We start from the raw sequence: 14,331 nt of genomic DNA, 5'->3' as shown, positions 1-14,331 counted from the left end.
TGCAGGTGGAAAAAATGTGCAGATGATGAAGTTGAAACTCAGGCATGTGTTGCGCCCACACTAATTCTCTTTCGCTGTAGAAGCGGCTGCGTGCAAGTGCTATAAAATGTGTCAAGTATTTGGTTTTTAGCGGGAGACATGCACTATCTCTGTCCCACAGCAACGGGAATCGGATGGCGTTCTAACGAGCGAGACATGATAATTGACAGGTGATGTCTGCTCAATGACCGTGTAAAGTCGAATAAAATGCGTGAGAAATTTTTTGCATAAGCCAGGAACGCGCACAGGAGTCCAAAGAACTTCGTCACCAGGAGAAAAAGTCACAGCACAGTGGGTCGAGTGGTAACGAAACTTGCGAGCGTCCTGGGGGATGCCGGTGTTAAGCGGAGCGAGGCGACTGCAGTCCGCAAGGTGAGACACAAACTGTTCCACAGTTTGTGACACAAGCTGATGGGGGTGCAGGAGTCGAAAGGAACAGTACATCAAGAACGAAACTTGGTGAACAGCCATAGCTGAAGAAAAAAGGTGAAAAGCCAGTAGTATGTTGCGTAGCCATGTTATAGGCGAATGTCACGAACGGCAGGATTGCATCCCAGTTCGTGTGGCCGGGACGGATGTACATCGCAATCATGTCAGAGAGGGTACAGTGAAAATGCTCCGTCAAACTGTTCATCAGCGGATGGTAACTGGAAGTCGTCTTGCGAACTGTGTTAGAGGCGCACAGAACTTCGGTAAGGATAGAAGAGAGGAAGACTGCTGCGGTCACCGAGGAGAATGTGCGGAGCGGTGTGGTGTAAGATAATGTTGTGTAGAAAGAAATCGGCGACTTCAGCAGCAGTCCCGGATGGTAGAGATGCTGTCTCCGCATAGTGTGTTGGATGGTCTACGGTCGTTACAATCCAACGATTGCCGTGTAAGGTCGTGGGAAGAGGACCATACAGGTCTATTCCAACTACTTCGAAAGGCGAAGCACGACAAGACAGAGGATGTAAAGGGCCAGAAGGAGCTGTTTTGGTCATTTGAAGCTTTGACAATGAACGCAGGATGCAACATACTTCGCAACGGCTGAAGACGGGCCAGGCCAGGAGCAGCGACTTCATATTCTGTTGTAAGTCTTGTGGTAGCCTAGATGACCAGCCGTCACATGATCGTGAAAGGCTTCGAGCACCTTACATTGCAGAGAACATGGTATGACTGGGACCCATTTGTTGCCATCAATGTGATAAATGTTGCAATGTAAAGCCCCATTGTGCAGCTTGAATTGATTAAGTTGTCGGCGAAGTCAGGCGTTCGGAGGTGATGAAGAATCTTCCATGCGTTGCAGAATAGTTCGGCAGTATGGGTTGATGCGTTGGTGGGACACAAAGACAGATGGGCTGTCGTGTCTTAGCCAATCGAGGGTTACAATGGGTAAAGCCGATGAAGAGGACTCAGGACGTACACAATTACGGAGAGGTGATGGTGAAAGAGAGAGCATCGGTGTCTTGATGCTTCTTTGCAGCCCTGTAGGTGACATTTAAATCGTATTATAAAACTGTAGGTAAAGCACACAGCGATCCAGGTGACCTGATAAATTCTTTAGCGATGAAAGCCAGCACAGTGTGTTATGGTCGGTAACGACTGTGATATGGCGGCCATGAAGATATGGGCGAAATTTTTCCATTGCCCAGCAGCAAGGCACTCCTGCTTGGTTATGGTGTAGTAATTCTCTGCACTGGTTCATCATCATCATCATCATCATCAGCCTGGTTACGCCCACTGCAGGGCAAAGGCCTCTCCCATACTTCTCCAACAACCCTGGTCATGTACTAATTGTGGCCATGCCGTCCCTGCAAACTTCTTAATCTCATCCGCCCACCTAACTTTCTGCCGCCCCCTGGTACGCTTCCCTTCCCTTGGGATCCAGTCCGTAACCCTTAATGACCATCGGTTATCTTCCCTCCTCATTACATGTCCTGCCCATGCCCATTTCTTTTTCTTGATTTCAACTAAGATGTCATTAACTCGCGTTTGTTCCCTCACCCAATCTGCTCTTTTCTTATTCCTTAACGTTACACCTATCATTCTTCTTTCCATAGCTCGTTGTGTCGTCCTCAATTTAAGTAGAACCCTTTTAGTAAGCCTCCAGGTTTCTGCCCCGTAGGTGAGTACTGGTAAGACACAGCTATTATATACTTTTCTCTTGAGGGATAATGGCAACCTGCTGTTCATGATTTGGGAATGCCTGCCAAACGCACCCCAGCCCATACTTATTCTTCTGATTATTTCCGTCTCATGATCCGGATCCGCCGTCACTACCTGCCCTAAGTAGATGTATTCCCTTACGACTTCCAGTGCCTCGCTGCCTATTGTAAATTGCTGTTCTCTCCCGAGACTGTTAAGCATTACTTTAGTTTTCTGCAGAATAATTTTTAGACCCACTCTTCTGCTTTGCCTCTCCAGGTCAGTGAGCATGCATTGCAATTGGTCCCCTGAGTTACTAAGCAAGGCAATATCATCAGCGAATCGCAAGTTACTAAGGTATTCTCCATTAACTTTTATCCCCAATTCTTCCCAATCCAGGTCTCTGAATACCTCCTGTAAACACGCTGTGAATAGCATTGGAGATATCGTATCTCCCTGCCTGACGCCTTTCTTTATTGGGATTTTGTTGCTTGCTTTATGGAGGACTACGGTGGCTGTGGAGCCGCTATAGATATCTTCCAGTATTTTTACATATGGCTCATCTACACCCTGATTCCGTAATGCCTCCATGACTGCTGAGGTTTCGACTGAATCAAACGCTTTCTCGTAATCAATGAAAGCTATATATAAGGGTTGGTTATATTCTGCACATTTCTCTATCACTTGATTGATAGTGTGAATATGGTCTATTGTTGAGTAGACCACTGCACTGGTTAGTGCACGAGAAGCATAAGCAATTACTCGTTTGCGGAACGTGTTGTCACATTGCAGTAGAATGGCACCAAGACTGACCGCTAGCGTCGGTGTGAAAGATGGCGGGCACAGTCGGATCAAAGTGGCACAGTACAGGGTCTGATGTCAGGGCATGTTGCAAAAGCAGGAAAGCATGTTCACATTCGTCGGACCAAACGAAGGGTGCATTACTGGCGAGGAGTTCATGGAGCGGGGACAAGCGCAGCGAAGTTGCATATGAAGTGCCGGAAGAAGCAAGTCCAAGAAAACTGTGCATGTCTTTTTGACGCAGTGGACAATAAATTCGAGGATGGCAGCAAGCTTCTCGGGGTCCGGTCGAATATCTTCTTTGCTGACTATGTGCCCCAGAACTTTGTTGGTCTTGCTGGCGAAACTGCATTTGTGTGTGTGTGTGTTTAGCCGCAAACCAGCATTTGCAAGACAGGCAAGGACTTCATCAAGACGTTGCAAATGTTGTGAGAACGTGGTTGAAAACAGAATGTCGTCGAGATAGCACAGACAGGTTTTACATTTCAAGCCAGGCAAGACTTATCGATCACGCGTTCGAAGGTGGCAGGCACATTGCAGAGTCCAAATGGCGTCGCATTGAACTCGTAGAGCCCATAAGGGGTACCAAATGTCGTTTTTTCTTTGTCAGATTTGGACATCGGTGTTTGCCAGTAGCCTGATCTAAGGTCAAGGCTAGAGAAACATTTGGCACCGTGGAGTGAATCTAGTGCATCATCCGTCCGTGACACGGGGTAAACATCTTTGCGCATGGTTTTGTTCAGCGCACGGTAATAGACGCAAGAACACGCTGAGCTGTCTTCGTGACAATTGCAACGACATGAGTGTCAACAGCTCAAGTGACAGTTGATCCACGAGGCAACAGTTGGGTTCGAGAGGTTGGTTTATTGCGGTAAGCAATGCAGACCCCTAGGAGAAGCGAATGAGGCCAGGGGTAATCAGAATCGCTCGAGATAGGGTATGATCATAGGGTAGAATGAGTGTGTCGCCATCCATAATGTTACAGGAGGTGACACTTATAATCTCTTCTCTAGGTGGCCAAAAAACGTAATCGGAAGAGGTGACGAGACGAATGCGTTCTTCGTGGTTAGGAAGAGAATTGCCAGTGGCATCCATTTGTGTGAGGCGCTGACGACAAGAGATAGAAGCGGACGCCAAAGAGAAGAAGTCCTGCCCTAAGATGAGTTCATGGGCGACTCACGAAATACCGCAAAAACACTGTGGTGACGAACTTTGTCTATGGACACACGAAGAGTACACTGTGCGATTGGATGAATAATAACGTTGGTCGCTGCACGAAGAGAAAGGCCGGAGTAAGGCAATTCTTGTGTTTTATAGAGTCCCGAACAGTCACATGGCAATGATCGCCAAGCCTCTTGTAACATGGAGCCACCTCATAATTGCACCAAACAAAGATGATGGATGCAGCCAGTCTTGCCAGATAATTACATTTTGACTATTCTGTATTGTTTGCATTTCATGTGCAAAAGGAATTCTCGCAGAGAGTTTTATCTTCAGTGGCCTTCAGTTAACGTCATCTGCTACAACTAGCACATGAGTTAACTCCATAGTGCACCACTAGGATGGAGACACTATGTCGTGGGATGCTTCCTTAAAAGTGGTGGAGAAGATTCTAAAGGAAAAGTGTGAGATGGTCACAGTAATAACCAAGGCATTTGGCATGGGAATGACCCAGGTATAAAGGTATTATCAGATGTGGACAGGCATATAATCCTAAATGGCACCTTGCACGAGCCCCAGTGTCAAATGTAATGAGTATTATGCATTGAAAGGGCCAAGGATGTTTTGTACATGTAAGGGAACAATATGGGCATTTGATAGCAGTTGCTTAGATGTACCACATTAACAGGAACCAAACGAACTCCCTTAGACATAAGCATGCAGCAAATTAAGGAATTGATGAAGCTTCAAATAAGTAACTGAGTTTCATGTAGGATAGGAGTGAATGACCATTGTGTGTGAGATCAGTTACAAAAACACTAAATGAATGCAGTACAGTGTCTGTATCATATCTTATGCAGATCAAACTAGCCTGGAGCTTCAGCATTCCTTGTCAGTTCATTTCAATATGCACTACATTGTTCAAAGTGCAATATTGTTTTACAAAACATAATATGCAAGATGTAGCATGCTAACCCACGTGGCTCAACAACTACTGAACCGAAACCTCAATAAGCAGTGAAGCTTCCTTGTAATTTTCATCGTAACCATACTTTTGCTCTTGAAAGTGAACCTCTTTAGCGAATTTGCTTGTGTATTAATTTTTCTTTAGGCAAGTATTTTTTTACATGTTAATTTCTCAATCCTGCTCTCTCTTTCTGGAGCTAAAACAAAATGCCCCTTATTTCAATTTGATCTTTTCACCTAGGAAGCCATCATCTGGTGCTGTGTACAGCAAGCACATGCTTCGGGCAAGGAGGGAGCCAGCACCATATCTACATCAGCAAAAACATCGGTGCTCAAAATAAACATTTTCTGTCCAAATACCTGTCTTTTTACACTTACAGCATGAATTAATGTTTCTTTTGCCTTCACATGCAGGAAGGTTTATAGGAATAAATAGAGATTGTTGGATGCCCAGGAAAAGCCTTTAAACCTTTCTACTTGTACAGTGGTAAAGTATGTGTGTACTTGAACTTCATAGTATTGAAACGAAAGGCAAAATAGGCAGAATGCTCAAGGCAGCAGTCGTATAAATGATAGATGAACGCAACTAATTGTGCTGTCCAGTTTCATTCAGTTTGACCAAGTGTTGCAAGAATTGCCTTCAAAATGCATCATTCTGTTCAGCCACCTAAAGTCGAGCTCGTACAAACTTTGGAATGTCTGCTGAGAATTTTAGCATAAATGGTATGTGTGCATTCTTCAGCAGCACTACAAGCCCAATTAGGTTTTCACGTTACTGTCCCCCCTCCCTTGGGGTTATTGCAGTGTCTACTTCAAGTGCTTGAGGGTATAATGGAGAATGACTCCAATTTGCTGTGAATATGTGCAGTGTTGATGCAGAAATGAGAATGCTACATAAATATGCAGGACAAGAGCTGGTAGGCCTGGTTATAAGCATGAATTGGAAATTTATGGACCCAATGCAATATAGATACAATTTGTTAAATGACACCCATGCGTGGGGACTGCCCACATGAAAGGAAAGAGTCCAATTCTTGCAACCTACCAACACAAAGCTCGCTCTAGGAAAGGATTCTGTAAGGGTCTACTAAGACGACTGTCTATTTCAGCACACACTGATTAGGTAGAGCTCTAAGCTGGTAGAGCAAGCAACAATCGTCACCGTGGGCTCTCATGCTCTATTCATTCAGCATATACTGGAATGGACAGTCCACTTAGTAAACACTTGCAGAATAGCCCCCTAGGGCTGTGGAAGCACGCAGTATATTAAGCTTAAGTCTGTGTGGAGTGCTGCCTCCTGCTTATGTGGCAAGTCCTCCTGTTTACCTGTTCCTTTCAACTGAGAGCTCAGCATGGCCTAGGTTAAGTCAGAAAACGAATAAAGTCAGAAACGAAGACGACGAAGTGATTCTCTAGTTGAACGCTGGCACTGGCTCCGTCTTCGATGACCGACTTGAGTGTCTTTTGACTCAAATTGCAGTTTCGTTGTTACCAGTGTATTTGTGAAGGCGCTAGGAATCGCCCGATACCCAACTTTCAACGTAAGGCAAGTTTTCGCCGTTTTCTGGAACTTGTTCGCCGTCGTCGGTGCGGTGGTGTGCTAAGCCTAGGCTTGCTTCGTGGCCGCCGGGATTGGGCCTGACCCCGGCGTGGAACCATACGACATGGCGTCCGAGATGAAGACGGCCACGTCTCCGACGACATCGAGCCCTGGCGCCGGCCAGATGTGCGTCGAGGTGCAAGGGGAAGAGATTTCTCCTGAGGAGTTCCACACTGGGATCGGCTGGTGGCAAGTGGGCCAGCGCATAACAGCCCCGGCGAGCGAGGGCTCCGCCGCTCGCCAGTCGAGGCCTAAAACAAGAGACTACGTCAAAAGAAAAGTGATCGCAACGACAACAAGGGCGGCGAGAATGCCAGACGTGCTGCCGGGAGAGGACACCAAAGTGATCGTGAGGTCGCGGGGAGGCCTAAACATCGCAAGAACGCAGACTGGGATCGTTGCCTCGGCCATCATGGCTGCGGCGAGGGTTTCGAGAGAAGAAGGTGCGGCGGATATCTTCTGCCCCAACCTACACCAGAATATCATGGTGGTGAGCGCCCCCGATAAGGGGCGTGCTTTGTCCTATGCCAAGATTCAGGCCATCCGCATCGGGGACAAGATACACGAGGTAGGCGCGTACCAAACCACACCATATGGTACGTGTCAAGGGGATCATTCGAGGCATTCCCATTGAAGATACTCCGGCGGAGATTGACCGGAACGTTGTTAACTCAAGAAATCCATTAGCAAGAGGGGCGCAAAGAATTGGCAATACGACTACCGTAATTGTAGTTTTTGAAGGCCAAAAGGTTCCAAATGAAATATGTTATGGCCCTGTGTTAACGAGGTGCAGTCTGTACCGCAAGCATTTTGATGTCTGCAAACAGTGCGGCAAAATAGGCCACAGAAGAGACGTTTGTCCTAACCCCAATATGAAAGTGTGCTTCGATTGTGGGGCCAATAACCCTGTCGATGGCCACGAATGTAAGCGTAAATGCAAACTATGTGGGGGACAACACCCAACGGCCGATAGAGAATGCAAGAACAAATACAAAACTCCCTACGTAGTAACGAAAAGGCAATGGGAGCGTAAGATGGCGGAACAGCGCGTACAGCAAAAACTAGCATCCGGAGAGTTTCCACCGTTGATGACGTCAGCAGGAGCGAGTGGCACAGCTGGTCGCCATGAGTCACGCTCGCGCGGGAACAACAGCGAAAGTCGAAACAGAAGCATGAGCCGCCACCGTCGATCCCAATCCAAAGACAGAGTAGCCTGGGCAGACGTAGTAAAGTCGGGGGTAGCCAAGAAAGAGCAGCAGCAACAGCAGCAGCAGCAGCGACAGCAGCAGCAGTCACCGCCATTTCGAGGTGGTGGAGGGAAATTTAAAGACGAAAGTGAGGCAATGAAGGCGCTAAGAGAAGCAAACGAGGCGTTGCGGAAGAAGAACACTGAACTAGAGGCGACAGTCAATAAGCTCAGGAAGGAAATGGCAGAGATTAAGAGAATGATGACGGTCCAGCTACAGCAGCAGCAGGCACAGCCTTTATCGCCACAACCACAGCAGATGGCAATGGCCGAGGATGAACCAGAAGTAGCGGTGAACCCGAGGACAGAGAACGCGGCCTCGGCGGGTCCGGCACCCAAGCGACGAGCAATTGAAAATCTTAAAGAGCAGAGACTCAGCGATAGGGTAGACAACCTTGAAGATAGGCGCACCCACTTTGAAGAGTATATTCGCACGACATTCACCAAGACAATCACCGACCGTTTCATAGCAATTGAACAGACTTGCCAGCAATCAACTACGACAGTACAGAATTTGGCAACGCAAATGGCTAACTTTCAGCAAACATGGATAGGACATCAACCACCGCAACCACAACAGCAGTGAAAGGCCTCCTGGTCTGGCATTGGAATTGCAACGGTTTTGCTGGGAAAAAGGCTGTACTTCAGCAACACTTAGAACAAGTATCAAGAAAGCCAGAAATTATAATGTTGCAAGAGACCCTCATTGAGGAAGTAAAGCTCTCACGTTACTGGTCCCACGCCAGCCCGCCAAGCTTCCGGACCGCGGCCGGCAGTAACGGCAGGGGAGTTTGCACCTTGGTGAGAAAAGGCATCACGTACGTCGAGCACGAGTTATTGAGCAAAAGCCCAATCGAGCACACCATGGTAGAGGTGGTTACCGGGAAAAAGCAGAAGGAAAGTACTTTTTTTGTAAACGTGTACAGTAGCCCGTCACACGGAAAGCAGAAATTCAAAGCACTGTTACACAAAGCGTGCAATGTCGCGGGGCCCGACAACAGGCTGGTAATCTGCGGGGACTTCAACGCGCCGAATCAAGCCTGGGGTTACCCCAAAACATTGGCAAAGGGCAGGGACCTAATGCAAGATGCTACCGACTTGGGACTAAATCTAATCACCGACCCAGCATACCATACAAGAATCGGCAACTTGATCACCCGAGACACAACGCCCGATCTCACTTTCGTCAGGAGTAATGGCGGTGGTATGGCGGATTTCGAATGGCGCAACACGGGCCACGAATTGGAAGTGGCCATTACATTGTGGAGGTCGCTGTCCCGCTCGGTGGTAACGACGAAGTTGACAGAAGCCTTCGGAAACATAGATTTACTGACTGGGACGCGTTTCGAGGATTGTTACCCAAGGAGCAAACCGAAATTACGGACATTGAGGAGTGGTCCACCGACATTGTAAACAAGGTAAAAAAGGCCACCAAGGAAGTCGAGACGGACGAGCGTGTCCACAGGGTCGACAGCCGCCTCGCCCATTTCATCGCAGCCAAGCAGTCCATCCTGTCAAGGTGGAAGACGCAGAGGACAAACAGAAAGCTATGCAAGAAGGTCGCCGAACTCAACCGCGAGATCGAGTCCCACAGCCGAGTGCTATGCACACAGCAATGGAATGATGTTTGTAACGCAGCGGACGGCCAGATGCACTGCGGCAAGACGTGGAGTATGCTGAGGCATCTTTTGGATGCGACCACGACCAAGTCTCACCAGTACCACAATTTGGCCAAGATCATACACAGGGCGCTGACCGAGCACGGGGAAGACGAAGTGAAGAAACGCCTCGACAAGTACCTCCCGGTCACTCCCACAGAGACGCACCCGGACTACCTAGGCGAAGCAAACGAGTGGCTAGATCGAGACATTGAAGTATGGGAAGAAAGGGTTGCCCTGCACGATCTCAACAGTAACTCCGCCGCTGGTCCCGACCGCGTTACTAACAGAGCGCTAAAAAATCTTAACGAAGCGGCCATCGAGAACCTCAGGGCATACTTCAACACTTGCCTGCGAGCCGGATCATTACCCCGGCAGTGGAAAGCAGCCAAGACCATCTTGATTCCCAAGCCGGGCAAGCCACCCAACATTGAGAACCTCCGGCCGATCTCGCTTACGTCCTGTGTGGGCAAAGCGTTGGAGCATGTACTCATGAACAGGTGGCAGAGGTACCTGGAAGATTCGGGGCTCTACCCAAACACCGTCATCGGGTTCCGAAACAAGCTCGGAACTCAGGATGCCATGATACAACTGAAAAATGAAATCCTCGATGACACTACCAACACGAAAGACAAGCGATCCATCTTGGGTTTGGACCTGCAGAGCGCTTTTGACAAAGTGAGACACTCTGCGATTCTGGCCCAGGTGTCACGGCTAAACATGGGCAACAGAACTTATGCGTACATCAAGGATTTTTTGACGGAGCGGACTACCGAAATCATCGCCGGTGACCTGCGGCTCCAAAAGAAGAAGCTCGGCAGTGTCGGGATCCCCCAGGGCTCAGTAATCTCGCCATTGCTTTTCAACCTTGCAATGATAGGGGTGGCCGAGTGCCTCTCACGAGTCGCGCGGGTCCGACACACCATCTATGCCGACTACATAACGCTCTGGGTCCCAGGAGGAAGCGACGGACACATCGAGAATACATTGCAAGAGGCGGTTGACGCTATCGAGGAGCAGCTGGACGGGTCTGGGCTCGTCTGCTCCCCAAGCAAGTCTGAGCTGTTGGTGATTCCTCCGAAAAGGACAGCTAGGAAGACGAAAGGCAACGAACCTGTGAGAGAGCAAGACACAATAAAGATCAAGACGAGCGGTGGTCACGTGATCCCGGTTGTCGAGAAGATCCAAGTGCTGGGGATGCTGAATGAGCGCAAACGAGCCAACGGCAAGACGCTCAACCGTCTGGCGGCCAAAGTCACCACGACCATCTGCCTCATTAAGAGGGTGTCGCGCAGAACCGCAGGCGTGAAGGAAGAAAGCCTCACCCGGCTAGTGGAATCCTTCGCTATAAGCCACATTACATACGTTGCTGCTTTTCACAACTGGAGGCAGTGCGAACGAAATAAGATCAATGCGCTCATACGTGAAGCGTACAAGGCTGCACTCGGACTTCTCGACTGCACAAGCAACGGCAAGTTCCTGGCCTTGGGAGTGAATAACACCCTGGAGGAAATCGCCGAGGCACAGAGGACCGCTCAGCTCGCGCGGCTATCAGAAACAAGAACGGGCAGACAAGTGCTGCGTGACCTAGGCCTGGGACCAAAGGAAATGGGACCCGAAAATACAGAGGTGCCTGTACCGGACGCAATTAGTAGACGGCTACGGGTATGTCCGGTGCCAAGAAATATGAACCCTGAGTTCCACAAAGAGCGGCGGGCGGCGAGGGCCAAGGCGCTCATCGATCTCCATGCCAAAGACAGGGGTGCCGTGTTTGTGGACGCGGCAGAGTATCCACATGACAGAAAGGCATTCGCCGCTGCAGTCGTCGGGGCATCGACCGGTGCAACGAGAACAGCGGCGAGTGTGTGAACTCGAGGGGCGCATCAAGCCGAGGAGGTGGCCATTGCTTTGGCCATCGCCGACCCCGAGTGCACGACTGTGCTCTGTGATTCTAGGACGGCAGTGAAAAATTACGCCAGAGCAAGGGTGTGTGGTGAAGCCGCGCGTGTGTTGCGTGTGGTCGATCTCGCGAGTGAAAGTCGGTGTGTGGTGATAAAGTGGTTTCCGGCCCACATTGGCAGTGATGTGTCGGATCGCGGCAACGCTAACCACAACGAGACGGTGAACGCGGCGACGCGAGGACTAACCAACCGTGCCGCTGCTACTACAGCCGACCCGTCGTGGGGGTGGGAAACCAAGGACAAAATGACTTCCTGCAACGAAATTGGGAAATGGTGCCGACTAGAGCGAAGGACTATGCCGCTACCTCATCCGGGCTTGACCCGTAAGGAGGCGGTTTTATATCGACAACTTCAAACGGGGTCATTATGCACCCCGGTGCTGATGAGGCACGTGTGTCCAAGTGTTTATGAAAGTGATCTGTGTTGTGTGTGCCCAAAGGAAAGAGCCACTGCAGCTCACATCCTTTGGGACTGTGCTAAGAATCCGCAAGAAGCTGCAACAATAACAACGATCCCGCCGCGGCTCGAGGCCGCAACGAGATGCTATGACCAAGATGTCCAAACCCAGGCCGTCCAGCAGATCTCGGCGGCCCTCGAAAGGCAACGACCGAGCGAAACCGGAGGGAGGCTGCCACCCCAAAAGAGGGGCAGGCGCGGTCGACCAAGGGAATAGTGCGGCCGCGGCCGAAGTAGAGGCGCTACACGCCGCGAAGACGTCATGGCCGCGTCACGGTAACGCCTCCCTAACAGGGGAAGGCTAACCGTTCTGCAGGCGTTCACAACAAAGTTTCTTCACTCACTCACTCACCAGCATCCTTAGAATTCAAACTCATCATCATCATCATTATCATTTATTGGTCCTTAAAGACCCCTGGAAGGGGCATTACATAAGGGGGGGAAACATTGAACACAACAACGCAGGTCACTGTAAAACATTGTCACAATCAGTGATCAGCAGGGTATATACAGAAAAAAAGAGTACAAGAACCCTTTAAGCATATACAAATATAAAAATAGCAACAGTAAAGCAAACAGAGGCAAACAGAAGAAGACAATAATTTCCACATCATGTTTTCAAATAGGACGTCAGCAATTGCCGGAACTTAAATGGATCGCGTTCTATTACAATATGGTCTGGTAATGAATTCCATTCTTCAATTGCAAGAGGCAGGAATGACTTGTTAAATGCGTTAGAGGAGCCGTGCAGACGTAGAATGCTCATGGAGTTGAAAAGACGGCGTGATGTTCGGAGAGGTGGTAGCAGAAGAGAGCCCCGAAGCGAAGGAAAACAGAAGTATAGTTTATGAAATAATGCCAAACGGGCGATTTGTCGTCTGAGTGTCAGAGGCTCGATGTCAAGCGATAATTTTATATTGGTAACGCTGGAGTGAGTGTCGTAATCGGATGAAATATATCGGGCTGCACGGTTTTGAATGGCTTCTAGGCTATCGATTAGGTAAGCCTGATGTGGATTCCAAATTGGGGAGCCAAATTCTAGTTTGGTTCGGACAAAAGTTTTGTAAGCTAGACTGCGAATAGAGGGAGGGGAGAAGCTGAGGTGCCGTCTGATAAACCCAAGTGATTTCGATGCATCAGCTGCAATCTTCGTGATGTGCTCGGACCAGGTGAGTTTGCTGGTGATGTGAATTCCAAGATAACGGTAAGATTCAACTTGAGAAAGGGTGGTTGAGTACAACGAATATGCGTAGCTGAGGTTGGTGCGCTTGCGTGTTACCTGCATGTATTTACACTTTGATACATTCAGCTTCATTAGCCATGTCGAACACCAGTCTTCAATTCTGTCCAAGTCATTTTGAAGCAATAACTGATCGTTGGATGTGGTTATGCGGCGGTACAAGACGCAGTCATCTGCGAAAAGACGAATGCTCGACGAAATGCTGGAAGGAAGATCATTTATGAAGATTAAAAACAAAAGTGGGCCGAGCACCGAGCCCTGCGGGACACCAGAAAGAACTTCAGTTGTGGGCGAATGAACATTATCGATGACAGTGAATTGACAACGACCGGATAGAAAACAGCGGATCCATGTTAATATCAGTGGATCAAGACACAAGCATGAAAGTTTGGCTAAAAGGCGCTGATGGGGTACACGATCGAAAGCTTTCAAGAAGTCGAGATATATAAGGTCCGTCTGAAATGAGGAATCTAAATTTAGGTGAAGATCGGTTGTGAAATGGAAAAGTTGGGTTTCGCAAGAGTAACCACGTCTGAAGCCGAGCTGGTTTGGAAAAAAGAAGCTGTTGGAATCAAGGTGAGATGCAACTTGTGAATATATTATATGCTCCAGTAGTTTGCAAGCAATGCATGTTAGTGAAATCGGTCGGTAGTTAGAAGGATCAGAGCGGTTACCTGTTTTAAAAACCGGTACTACTTTGCTCAGCTTCCAGTCGTCTGGAAGTGAGCCGGTAGCAATCGATTGCACGAATATTATTTGCAGAAACTGGCTTGATATGTCCTTGGTGCATTTCAGTATCTTAGACGATATATTATCCGGTCCAGGGGCGCTTGAAACTTTGAGCCTTTCAATAAGTTTTATGATACCATGTGTAGTGATGATAACGGGCGGCATCTGTGAAAACGGAAACTTAGATAGGGGAAGGTTACTTAAGGTCGGTTCATTAGTAAAAACTGAGGAAAAGTAAGAATTCATTACATCACTGCGTTTGTCTGGGGTATGCCCTATAAAAGGGGACAGTGAAGCCTAAAATGACACTTGGGCCATATTTTTCGCAATATGCCTGAGAATATTCGTAT

At 48.6% G+C, this 14,331-nt stretch overlaps 1 pseudogene; it reads left to right on the top strand.

Moving 5' to 3' along the window:
- Nucleotides 1-6,755: 6,755 nt before the first annotated feature.
- LOC142575048 (uncharacterized) lies at nucleotides 6,756-12,229 on the top strand (annotated as a pseudogene).
- The last annotated feature ends 2,102 nt before the right edge of the window (nucleotides 12,230-14,331 follow it).

This window comes from Dermacentor variabilis, chromosome 3, assembly GCF_050947875.1.
Source record: "Dermacentor variabilis isolate Ectoservices chromosome 3, ASM5094787v1, whole genome shotgun sequence".
Classification (NCBI taxonomy): domain Eukaryota; kingdom Metazoa; phylum Arthropoda; class Arachnida; order Ixodida; family Ixodidae; genus Dermacentor; species Dermacentor variabilis.
This window is presented reverse-complemented; position numbering and strand designations above follow the sequence as displayed.